The 12,260-nt window shown below is 47.2% G+C and overlaps 1 protein-coding gene across 2 annotated transcripts in view; it reads left to right on the top strand.

Moving 5' to 3' along the window:
• Nucleotides 1-109: 109 nt before the first annotated feature.
• Nucleotides 110-12,260, top strand: part of LOC142787052 (solute carrier family 35 member F1-like) — a 232,774-nt gene continuing 220,623 nt past the window's right edge. The window contains exon 1 of one of the 2 annotated variants that reach the window (XM_075884681.1): nt 110-277. The gene's annotated coding sequence lies outside the window, so the exon portion shown is untranslated. Of the gene's footprint in view, nt 278-3,724; nt 4,407-12,260 lie in introns of those variants that run through there. The other variant, XM_075884680.1, reaches the window with a different exon arrangement.

Below are 12,260 nucleotides of genomic sequence, written 5' to 3'. Positions count from 1 at the left end.
CGTGCTTCTTGTGGAGCAGCAGCTGCGTCGCTTATACCTAGAGTAACGTAAATGCACTGGCGGACGCACATGCTTCACACTTATGTGCATTTGACTATAATTTCTTTTATATTCGTGTATGTATTGGCGAATATGGCTCTGCTATTGTGGTGGAGGCAGTGACGTAGTAGACTACGTTGCTTAACTTAGACGTGATCGGAAACTGCTTTTCCGAGGTCTCTCTTTCGACATCAAACGCCACCGTGAAAACCAGTACAGTGCAATCTCTCGCCAAAATGTAAGCAAAGTTTTAGACAGCTTCTTTCGCGCTGTTCTCGAATGGGGTTATTTTTTTATTACATTCGACGCATTACCTTCCTCATTTCCTTGTTGCAATCTCCCACATTGTAACCCTGGTACTAGTGCCACTTCGCCATTCGCTAGTGTGAATTCAGCATTTCAAAATCGTAAACATCTCTGAATATTTAGATGCTCCGTCCGCCTCTGTGGATCAGTGGATAGGGTGCTCAGCCACTGACGCGATGGTCGTGGTTTCGATCCTGGCCCCGGATGTCATATTTCGATAGAGACGAAGTGATATAGGCCCGTGTACTGCGCCATGTCAGTGCACATTAAAGAACACCAGGTGGTCGAAATTTCCGCAGCCCTCTATGGCGGTGTGTCTCATAATGATATCGTGGTTTTCGGACGTAAAAACCGACGTAGAAATATTTAGATGCTCTGCACAAATTTTCTTCGCGCGAGTGACAAATTTTCACGTGTGCTTACACGTTACTAGCGAACACGCTCAAGGACAACAGGAATAGAGACAGAACAACCACTAGACTTCGACTCATTTTCAATCGACAATGAATAGCATTTCACAGGGCACACACAGGTGCCGCGTCACGGAAAAGGCATTTACAAAAGGAATTTCACCACCACCACCTATCATTAATACGTGGTGTTTAGTTGCACAGATAGTCCAATTCTGTTTTGGACAATGCGATGGGTAGAGTGCTGATACATACGTCACCCGCCCTGTGAATATCGATAGGCTCTGGTTCCACTTGTTGCCCTTCAACATGCATCACAAAAGTAGCGTTGTATGCGGGGATAAAACATTCGCACTTACTGCAGTGCACCGCCAATAAACCTTACGCTGCTGGTGATCTAGCAGGGGGAGGTTCATACCTAAGCAAATCTTGTCGCGAATGAGAAGCGAAATTTGAAGAAAAAAAAACAAAGATGGTGTTAATAATATTAGCGATTATTATGGAATTTAACATTCCGGAACCGTCGTATGACAAAAACTGTAAATGTCTTGCCAGATGTTATGTCATATAAAATGTTCTGCAGCATGGATTTTACACAGTTTTCTGTCACACTCACCTTCAAATATCCTCCGGCATAACGAAAGATAATGAATTCAGATGCAGAAGCTCAATGGCAATCAGTGTTAATAGTAATGAATTACAACCAAGCACTGTGTCCTGATGAATGTTGATGATGTACACGATTTACGTGGAAGCCGCAAATTACTCCCTTCAGGCGGCAGGAACGCTGCTTGGGCAAAGCTCTCTCCACATCACCTCGCATACTTAGCTTTCTATTTCCGAAGCAAAGACAGTATGAAGAGCAGCGTCGTGGTAGCGTTGGATTCCACACCTTTTTTTATTAGCAACTGACATGGTAAAGGGACACTAAAGTTAAACAATTAATCAGTTTACATTGAATAATTGTACTCTGCGAATAAATATGTCATTAATTTCAATATCATAGGTTCACTGGTAGGAAAGAAAATCAAGCTACACATTTTATTTTCAACCTTTGCGCCGAAACCACCTCGCGTGTTGTCACGGATTCCAGACTGGTATACCCACATTTGGGTGATATCGGCACGAGCAAACTTACTGAAACTTAGTAGAGTCTATGGCCCCTTCAGAGGATTACACACTCTATCTTTGCTGATAAGGCACTACGCAGGACCTAGTGGATACATCGAAACTTGTGCCGTCACTGCGTTTGGTGCGAGAATTTGTGGGTGGCATCGCCAGCCGCGTTGCTTTTGCATGTTTTCTTCCTTATGAAGCTTCTCCTGGCGGGAAGCGTTGCTATTCTAGAATTTCGAACGACGAATTTGTATGAAGAAAAAAATAGGGGCCGCTTCACAGTGGTGGTGCCCAACCTGAACGAACAGCACCACTGGGCGGCCTTCCTAGCATACAGGTGAAGCTTAGTTAGCCTATATAGAAATAGCCAGGTAAGCCTGCACATCGCCACATAAATATAGAGATGGGCAGTTAAGCCTACGAAAGACACTCAACAATTTTCCAATCTATTGTGTATAAACAAATGCTAGAACATAGATACAGGTTGGTTGGCTACCCGATAAAAAGATCTGTCTATGCCCTTGGGTGAAAAAAAATGGCAGCATATCCACGGAGTGAATGATGGAGACTGGGGGAAGCATCCGTCCGTCCATTCGTTCTTGCTTCCGTCCGTCCATGCGTCCGTCTGTGTGACCGTCCATGCGTGCGTCTGTTCGTGCGTCCGCACGTCCATCCATGCGTCCGTCCCTGCGTCCGCCCACGCGTCCAACCGTTCATGCAGCCATCCGTGCGTCCGTCTGTGCATCTGTCTGTGTGTCCGTTCGTCCATCTAGTCAACACTCCAAGTACCACCATCTCGTATCTTTTCATCCAGCGGACATTTCAAGGACTAAACGGGAGGTGGCACACGCACACTTTCTTACGGCTTGCACTTCGTGTCTACTTCCCACCTTCAACCACCTAGAGTTCATGGTATATACTAGTTCACTGTATTCATGGCACTGCGGCTTAACGCTCGCTAAACCTTTCTAAAACCAAGGAGGTTACGCCCAGCGAGTATAACGTAGCAACCCTTTCTTGTCAGATAGTGCTCAGTGTACATGCCAATGGCTGCTAATGGGGAACGTGATACAGGAGAGTTCGGCTTTTAGTTAACGCGCACGCTGCGAATTTTTTATAGTTCAACAACGCACAGGAGAAATCTCCCACCGGCACCTCCTTGCAGGTGAAAGCGTAAGACATGTTACGTACTACGACGAGAAGAACGGGTGCCGCTTTAAGGAGCTTCGCCCCTAAAAGTATGCAGGGCATGGCCAGCGCATTCGCAGTGGCGGATCCAGTGACACGTTCCATATAGAAGGACGGTTGTACAAAGTAAATTTGGAGAGAAAAGAGAGGGGGAGGGAGAGGGAGAGAAAGGAAGGGGTTTTCTGGAGTTACTGCTATCGCACAGCTTCTGCCATGGCAAATGTGCTGTTCATTTTTGCTGTAACACTGATTCGCCTAGCTTCGTCTTGCTGTCTATTAGGCAGGCAACCCGACGAAGGAAGCGGACGGCGCGAGCAGTAGGGGGAGGATGCTGTCAAGGGCTTTGGGGAGCGGGACGGCCACCTCTGCTCTTTGGATCCACCGCTGCGTCTTCATTTAGTTCTTGGAGGCAGAACTCACCGAAAAGGGGAAATGGGAAAGGGGGATCGGCCCGACTATGGGACATCCCCAATCCCACAGAGAGAGCCAGGGCCCCCTATCGATCGAAGCGGACAGCTTCGCAGGTGAATGCGGGCGAAGCGGCTTGCGATCCGGTTCAAAGAGTGGCGCCACCATTCACACCGCATCTGTTCTTTTCATTTCGGACCGTGGGCCGCGGGGCTTGCCTCTCCGATACCAGCCTCCGAAAGGCTTCAAGTTGCGCCGTAGGACGGTGGCAGCAGTGGTCTCTGGTTCGCGTGTTATCTTTGCTCGCGCCCCTATCGCTGCCGTCGTGCTTTCTGCGAGCTCGTGCGTGCGTGTGTGTTGGTGAGCGTCACTTCTGCCGGTGCATCTCGAGCAGACGAAAACGACCGGGAGTGTGTTTTTTTCTGTGTGTCCTTGCGCCCGTGTGAGTTCTTCGTTGGCTGCATTTCGCCGGTGTTCTTCAGAGGGCGGGTTTTCGTTATTCGCCGGCTACTGACTTCGCCGGAGCCATGTTCCTGCCGAGCCGTCGACGCCGGCGGCTCCGACCCGCCGTAGACGAGCGGGCGGCATCGCATTCGCGGAGGCGTACGCACGCAGGATACGCTGTCGGCGTTGCGAGCGCCGCCTCTGACGAGTGAGCGCCGTCCCCGACGGTGCCGGCACTGGAGAAAGCCGGGACTTGTCTACTACATCATCGTCACCCCTCGGCCCGGCGTCCGGGGGTGAGTGAGTGTCCCCGCACCCCCAACTCCGTTCGCCCTTTCATCGGCTATTCCTCCGGAACGAGCGTATCGGGGAGTCGAGGGAGAGAAATTCGTCGGCCGGCCCGGGCTCAGTTCCGGAGGGTGAAAGATAAGGTGCCGGCGGCCGTTCGTTCTCGTCGCTCTGGAAGGACGGACTACGTGCGCCCATCAACCGCAGGTCAGTGTCATCAAGTCACACGCGGTGAATCGCCTTCTATCGGGAACCCTCTTTGTGGGCCCGCAATATTATTTCCTTTTGAAGCGATATTTCAGGCCATGCCTGGGCGATTGGTGTTCGCGACAGTTCGGATGGGATGACGATGAATGTACAAGATTCGCTCCGATTTGAAAGGAAACATTTGGAGCCGGATTTACGGTCATGTTGTTAACAATTGTTATATGGGCATTTGTCAGCGACCTTGGCTACACCTGGCGCTCGGATCAGCTGAGATTTTAACGAAAAAAAAGTAAGAACCCCCTCCCTCTTTTCTTTCTTTAGAATACTGGTCCGCGTTTTCGTTGAAATTCAATGTTTTTATTGCTTCTGCTCATCGCAACTCCCCCTTTCCCCCAAATTCCAGAATCGAGAATAAGCGCGTTAGTTGTTATCCCAGGTGTTTGATTCGCTGTTGGTTCTCGCATTTCCTTATTGTAAAAAGGCAGTGTCCGCCATCACTTCTCTACACTTTCTGTACGCACTTTTTTGATCAGCACTTCCAGGTACTGATGAAAGAATATATTACATTGGCTGCCTTGTTCCTTTATATTGCTCTTTTCCATTGCACCGAACCGAATGCTGATATTGAACTGCTGGACTGTGAATACCTTTAACGAAACTTGTGCGCTGAAGCTCTGTGCTAGCACCGGTGTTTGTGGCTTCAATAGAGATCCTACAGCTTGATAGCGCGTTGTACCGCGTACTCCTGTGAAACATCACCAAACACCGCACTTAAACGCATCTAGTGGCTGCTGCTGGCTCATTGCCGGCTCATGCATCGCGGTGTATATCGTCTTCACCGCGTGTTCCACTCAGCTGGCGGTGCTCTTATTGCTATAGTCCGTGTGTCATTTCCCATCTGAATACGAAATGCGTGCTTTCCGCGAACGTGCTGCATATATTGCGCCTCCAGTTCGCCTCACGGTATACAATTGATCAGCCGACCTTGTACTTTTTGTTTGTGCAGAACTCCGCCTCTTTCATTTCTTTTTCTAGTACAGGGAGAGATGAGGGAAAGACTGGGTGGTTAATCTCACTTGACGCTTTTGATTTCCTACGCTACTTAATTACAAATGGAATGGGAGAGGAATTCCTGAAAAAAAAAAACAGCGGGAAGCGCAAAAAAAAAAAACAAAACAGAGACTGATGATGAAGAACTGGAAAATCTTGGCATCTTTAAAAGACCACTTGCAAGTAAAGAGAGAGAGAGAAAGAGAGATAGATAGATAGAGAGAGAGAGAGAGAGAGAGAGAGAGAGACTTCAGTATAGCAAGCACCTTCTTGAAATATGGTGGACCGAATGATTAGGTTGACATTTCAGGTGACGGTATGGCTACGAAAATAAATGTTTCGGCGTTACGTCTTAAAACGATGCTATGATTGCGGTATACGCCGTTGTGGAAAACACCGAAATTGTTTTTACCATCAGGCGTTCAGAAACGTGCACCTTTAAGTGCACGGGTTGAACAAGGCAACACCTTAGCATTCGTGGTATACCGCTCGATTCCGATGCGTTCAGTATAGAAAAACATTTATTTCTTTATTATTTATTTATTGCGTTTGTGCGATCGCAGTGTCGTCTGGCCTGCGCTGAGGGAACGAACGGTTTACTGCAGAAACGAGATTGTGGAAGCCGGGTTCTAGGAAGGTGCCATAAAGATTAGGAATCATCGCTGGCACTGACGAGAGATAGCAGTTGTACGTTTTCTTTGCAGCCTCAACAACGAGACATTTCCGCTGCCATCTTTTTTTTTTTTTCATCTCGGCGCGCCTTCATTAATTTGGTGGCCCGTAGGGGACGACCGAGACGTCCTTCCCGAGATATCTATCCCTTTCCGAATCTGTCTGCTGACTTGTTGAAGGCTCCAGCTAGTTATCGCAATCGATGCCTTGATTGATGGAACGACACAGCCGCGCATTTCCGGTATCGCAATATCTCACCCGATAAGGGTGATACGGGCCTGGCCACTCTTTGCTCTCCTTACGCATTGTTTCCTTCCGTTCCGACCGAAATAGAGTAAGATGGATGGATGTAGGACGAGGAGAGCTTGAAGAAATCCTGCCGAAAGTCGAGCCAAACTGCGTCGTAGCTCTCATCAACCTTACAGGGGAGCGGAGTTCCTGGTAATGCGAAGCGGGACAGTTGTAGCGATCGATATGAATCATTTTCACCAACGTCAGGAGTAGCAGAAACGTGTCTGGTGACTGTTGATGTGGCGTAAACTAACGACTGACGGGTTGGCAAATGATTTTTAACGTCCCGCAGCAACTCGGCTTATGGGAGATGCCGTGGTGAAGGAACTCGGTTAACGGGTTCTATAAGGTGCAATCGCATAGCATTCACAGCCTCTGGAATTTCGCTTCCATCGATGTGCGACCACCGCGGCTGGGATGAGACCCGCATTTTTTTAGTTCTGCAGACACAACTCTTAGGTTGGCCACGTCATACAACTGCATGAACTCATGAACGCATAGAGTAGTGGGGGTCGTGCAAGGAGCCTGGGCCATACGTGCCCGAATCCCTTGGTCAAATAAAGTTTTTACCACCACCACTCTTGGGTCACCATGGTAGATAATGGATTACCAGGAGGAATACAGGTGCCCAAAGAAACTTCGTTGCAGTCTTTAACGCAAAGTGCATTCCATGTGTTCTCATAAAAAATATGAGAGACCTTAGAACTGAGATGCCTTTCCCCTCGAGCAATAACAGAATGAAAGGCTGACAAAAATAGTTGGTCATTTGCTACAAAATTTTGAAATTTTGTCTTGTTTTGTGATTGGTTATAAGGTTCCGACAGCAGGTTGTAGGTGACCTACTTGCCCAGGTTCTCGTTCTACATAGAACGCTAGTTTGCAGGATCACAGGCTTCAAAACTGTACGCGAAAGTGTCGTTGAACGTGGATGCGTAACACTTGCCAAAGTGCAGTGAGTGCCCCGATTGCTTGGCAGTCTTATGAGTGCTGGCTATAAAATAGAATCTCCATATTTTTAGGGTCTCATCAAGAAAGAGGGGTGGAGGGTCGGTACGCAGCATTCAGAAAGTTCCAGGGCGTGTGGCTGGTAACACAAAAACTTACTCCCCCTTGCAGCTTTTATCCCCGGCTGTACCCCTGACATAAGCAAACTATGCCAACAGCACCTTTGGGAAACACGGGATTGTTTGGAAGGGTGGCTAGCGCAGATCTTGTAGAACTTCCTCCTGTTTATCATTGCTTACCTGTTTTATCGATGAGTTGCACTCGGGTACGCACTTTGATAGGAATTCCTTCACGCTTAAGACGGTGCTGCTGTCACTAAAAACAACACTTTGAAAGCTGAAGGGGCTGGATTCACCCATATAAATGACTTCTCTTATGCATGCGTACTACTAGCCGAAGAGTCACCTTTAGCGAGATATTTTTTCTTGGCTTGCGCTGAACTCCTTTTGCCTGGGAGCTACGCCACGTGGGAAGCGCTCGTTACGCGACACAGGTACACAAGCCGTACCCCACATTTGCGCTTACGCATGTTCTGCACTATCGCGGAGTGCTTATGTACACTCCACCGTATACAGGCGGGATGCACTCGGGCACTGCGTGATGCGGGGCAATCGGGTCAGTTACGCGAAACGAGCCATCTGCTTATACGGTACGCTGAGGGCCTCTGGTGAGCGAGACCCTCGCTGGCACGCATTCAGTATGGCGGCATGGGGCTTACAGCACCCTCGCGATTTGCGTAAACTGGGCCGGCTGCACGCAAGTCGCTCGTTGCGCGCTTCCTGCGAGCGCGCGCTAATGTCTGCTCCCGTAGCGCGCTCCCCTTGCTTCCTCCAGTTCTATCCTCCTTGTTGGGAGGAAGAAGGGAAAGGAGGGGGGAGACAAGGCTCGAGGGGAAACACCGGGCTTGTACTTATAGGGCGAACGGGCTCGCTTGCTGGACTCGGGGTTGCACTGTGCAGGCCAGGCACGTCGACGTGAGTGCGAATCTTCTGCGAGTGCCAGGGAAGGTGGGGGCAGTCTTCTAGGCCCTCGACGTGTCTCAGTGCCCGACCCCTTTTCACCTCCGGCCGGCTAAGCTCTTTCCGGAATGAAACTGGCCTCCATGATTCGGCTCACACGGCGAAGCAGTGGTCGTTGGGGGTTGGGTGTTCTATAGTTTGGAAGTGGAACTCCCGATAGACCTCTGTCTCGAGCTCGCTCTTGAATGCCAGTTTTTTTTTTCCAGGGAGAACGCAACTGATGATGATTTACAGAGATGCCTTGTAGGTGTACATGTCGCGCATAAGCGTAATGTTTTGATATCATTCACGGAGCTTCGGCGCTTGTGCGCGTATTTTAACAGAATCGACGATTGGTCACTTGGAGGAAAAACGACAACAGTGAATTCATGTGGGAACAATACTAGGCTGTCATTATTACCCTGTTATGAAGTCTTTCGGGCTATTTTCGTGATATAACTGGTAAAAAGTTTTTTTTTTATTTCTTCTTTCAGTTCCTCTTGTAGTTAGTGGACATTGGCTCGTTGCACCTGTGCACTTTGTGTTGTTTTCTCACTGTGACACTCTGCATGGTGTTCAAGAAATTTTGAGGGACACACGTTTTGAAGCACAGCTTTTAATTATGCCTCAAGGTTTATAGTTTGTCGCAGGTGAAAAGTGATCAGAATCATAACCGGCACGCACTCAGTCACCTCCCGTGCATTTTGTTAGGAAAATGAAACGATTATCCATAATAACCATGCATACAGTACAGTATAGAACGATGAGGCAGAAGATATACAGGTGAAAGGGTAAAAGCCTACCTAGCCAAGCCAGAACATGTACCCACCAGCTCTGCACTGATTCAGCTTTGCGTGACTTACGTTATTCATCTTAACTGATTTACTAGTTTCAAATAATTGAGGTCTACAGGTGAGTATGAATATATTAAACGAATAAAACTATTACATGCACAAGTAAGCAACAGCACACGTATTCTTTGCTTAAGTTCAATGTTCAGAGAGCCTCACCCAACCAAATCCTTTTGTTGCGGAGAAGGAAGCGCACTGTCTCTTGTCTGGGTTCGCACTCCACAGTGTGTCTGGCTCTCGTATGTGAACGGTTCCATATTCGCAGCCTCGAGTTCTGGGAGAGACCGCTTTCTATCGCTTGTTGTTTTGTCTGGCTAATGGAGTTCTCCCAGTTTATTACAACTCAATGCGAGCATCGCTAATTTTCAGAAAACGGCGTCGTAATAAAAAAAAATGCTTCCGAAATTCAGCTATACTGATTGTATTGTCTGAGAAATTGTGCCTGTGCTTCATGTAAACGTAAGTAGAGTAACGCGATATTCACTGTCAAGCCGATGCACTCCGCGTAAGTGAGATCCGAATGCACCCGCTTGCAAATGAGTATACTCTGTGGGATTGCATTTATGCGGGATCATTCGTTCAGACCACCGTTAGAGGAGGTGGATAGAAATGCCTTAGCACGTGCATTGGGTGCGTTTCTCTCTCTCTCTCGCTTTCCCTCAAACACACAAAGACGGAGAAGAGGCCTACACATGCGTGCCGTTTTAGCAATAGTTCGTCGCGCGGTGAGCATATACTGCTAATTGCGATACCCGCGAACAACGGCAGCGCGTCTCTGCGGATTCAACCAACTCGCGCGAGCAATTTCAGAATGGAGTCCACCTGCCGCTCAGTAATTTTGTAAATATTCAGCCAGCGTCTCCGGGAATTGGCGCGGTGTGCGTTGAGCGATCCAGAAGTGTGTACCTGGCTGAAACAGGCCAAACGCGACGTACAACGTCGCTGTTTCGAATAAGATTAGATGAAAAATCTTTCGAAAGCGCAAAGTTCAGTCGCGGTGCTTTTTCTATGCACAAGGGTGTAGCCCAAGAAGAGGGAAAGAAATGTGAAATCGTTTTACGCAAACACTGTGCGTGGCGAGCGAGGTTTTTGTTTTTTTTCTCGTGATGTAACCCCAGGTTGTATAACGGCGAGGTCTAACCCTTTGCATTTGTCCGCCGTATTCGTGGCGTGCCGATATTGGGCCCCTACATCGCAGCTGGGTGTTCAGAAGAAAAAAAAAAGAAAAACGCATGTACATACGTTGTTTATCAAGCAAGGCGCGTGACTTCTTACATTTTTTTTGTTTCCTAATTCTCAGCGGCATCGCAGTGCTCGTTTTGAAGGATGTAAGCTGCTATACTCGCCGACAACCTTTCTTGGCAATGAAGGGAAATTTTTAGCTACGGGGGCGAAGCTACAGCGCATCTTTTCTTCCGCCGAGTAGTCCGGTTTTGTTCGCGCGTATAGAATGACAGCCGTGTTCGAATAATAATAATACTGCATTCAATATACCACGTCTGTTCAGGCAGCCATTTGTGAGTGAAATTCGCCAAGTTCCTTCGGTGAGTCGTACAAATAGCTGACTGGCGACGAGCGCCATTTTAACAGTGAGGTGTACGTAGAACGAACGATGTTTTCACAAGCGAGAAAACATAAAATCACACTGAATGAAGTAAAAAAAAAAGTATTAATAGGTCATTGGTATGTGCTGCTTCTCCTTATAACTGGAATATGCCTGCACTGTCTAGGATCCTCACACAAAAAGTAATATTAATGCTCTTGAGATTATACAGCGTAAATCCGTTCGATTCATTTTTTCAAGCTATCGTCCCAGTGACTCGCCGACAAGATTAATGGAAGAGCATGGCATTCCAACACTTCAATCACGCCGTCAAATTCAAAGGTTAAAATTTCTATTCTTGCTTAAAAATAACAAATTTTCACTTAAACCCGAAAAATTCCTTCAGCCACTCACTTCCCGACAAACACGGCATAGACACCTCGAATCTCTGACTCCGTACAGCGCTCGAACTAATATTTTTAGGTTTTCCTTTTTTCCGCGTACTATTACAGATTGGAATAAACTAACTGAATCGGCTGTGACCAATATTCACTCCTTTGAACATTTGGAATTCTGATTGCTTTGTTTTGCAACGTCAATGTACTCTTGTGTATGTGTACAATATATTTCCAACAGTGTACCACGTGTATTGCGGACTTTTGTAACTTTGATGCATTCCTGTATTTGTTCAAACTATTTTAATCAGTGCATCATGTGTATTGTGCCTAAATTTTGTTTTCTCGTGATGCCCCTCCAGCTTGGGCCCTTCAATGGGCTTGCAGTATGTCTTAAATTAAATAAATAAATAAAATAAAATAAATAAACAACATACCGTGGTAGTTAAGTATATTGTTGTTTTTAATGACTTTCATGCGGGACATACGGACACAGTTGTGGGACTACATTCTTCAGCGGTGACACATGCCCAATTTGGCTCTGTAGCCTTCCCTTCATTGCCAAGGAAAGCTGTCCGCGAGTATACAAGCCAAGCGCTTTGAGCGGGGCCCTCAAAGTGCGAAGTGGTCAAAAAACAAAAGAAGTCCGATACTGTTAATTCTTGCACGCCAAGATGAAATATGTTTCCCGCTTGAGGGGTTCATGTTTCTGCCCGTTTTTTTTTTTCTCTGTCTCTGTCTGATGTGTTGAACATTGCGATTATTCGAGGGTTCCTCGATTTGGCTAGAACGGCACATTATAATAGATTTTGATAAGGATTTTTTTATACTAGCTGTACGTTCAGCGAATAAGTGAATAATATTTGTAACAACGAATAACCATGACGCGGTGATTTAAGCTATCCTGTATAACAGCTTGTATCTAAAAGTGCACCAGTGTAGTTGAACTGCGTATTCGAAGGCTCCTAACTAAGTATACTTCAAATAATATCGTTCATATTGTTAATCTGATTACTGTGATAACTGCATCCTGTAGCTGGATGCCACTT

Source organism: Rhipicephalus microplus, unplaced genomic scaffold (genome assembly GCF_043290135.1).
Source record: "Rhipicephalus microplus isolate Deutch F79 unplaced genomic scaffold, USDA_Rmic scaffold_43, whole genome shotgun sequence".
Lineage (NCBI taxonomy): Eukaryota > Metazoa > Arthropoda > Arachnida > Ixodida > Ixodidae > Rhipicephalus > Rhipicephalus microplus.
This window is presented reverse-complemented; position numbering and strand designations above follow the sequence as displayed.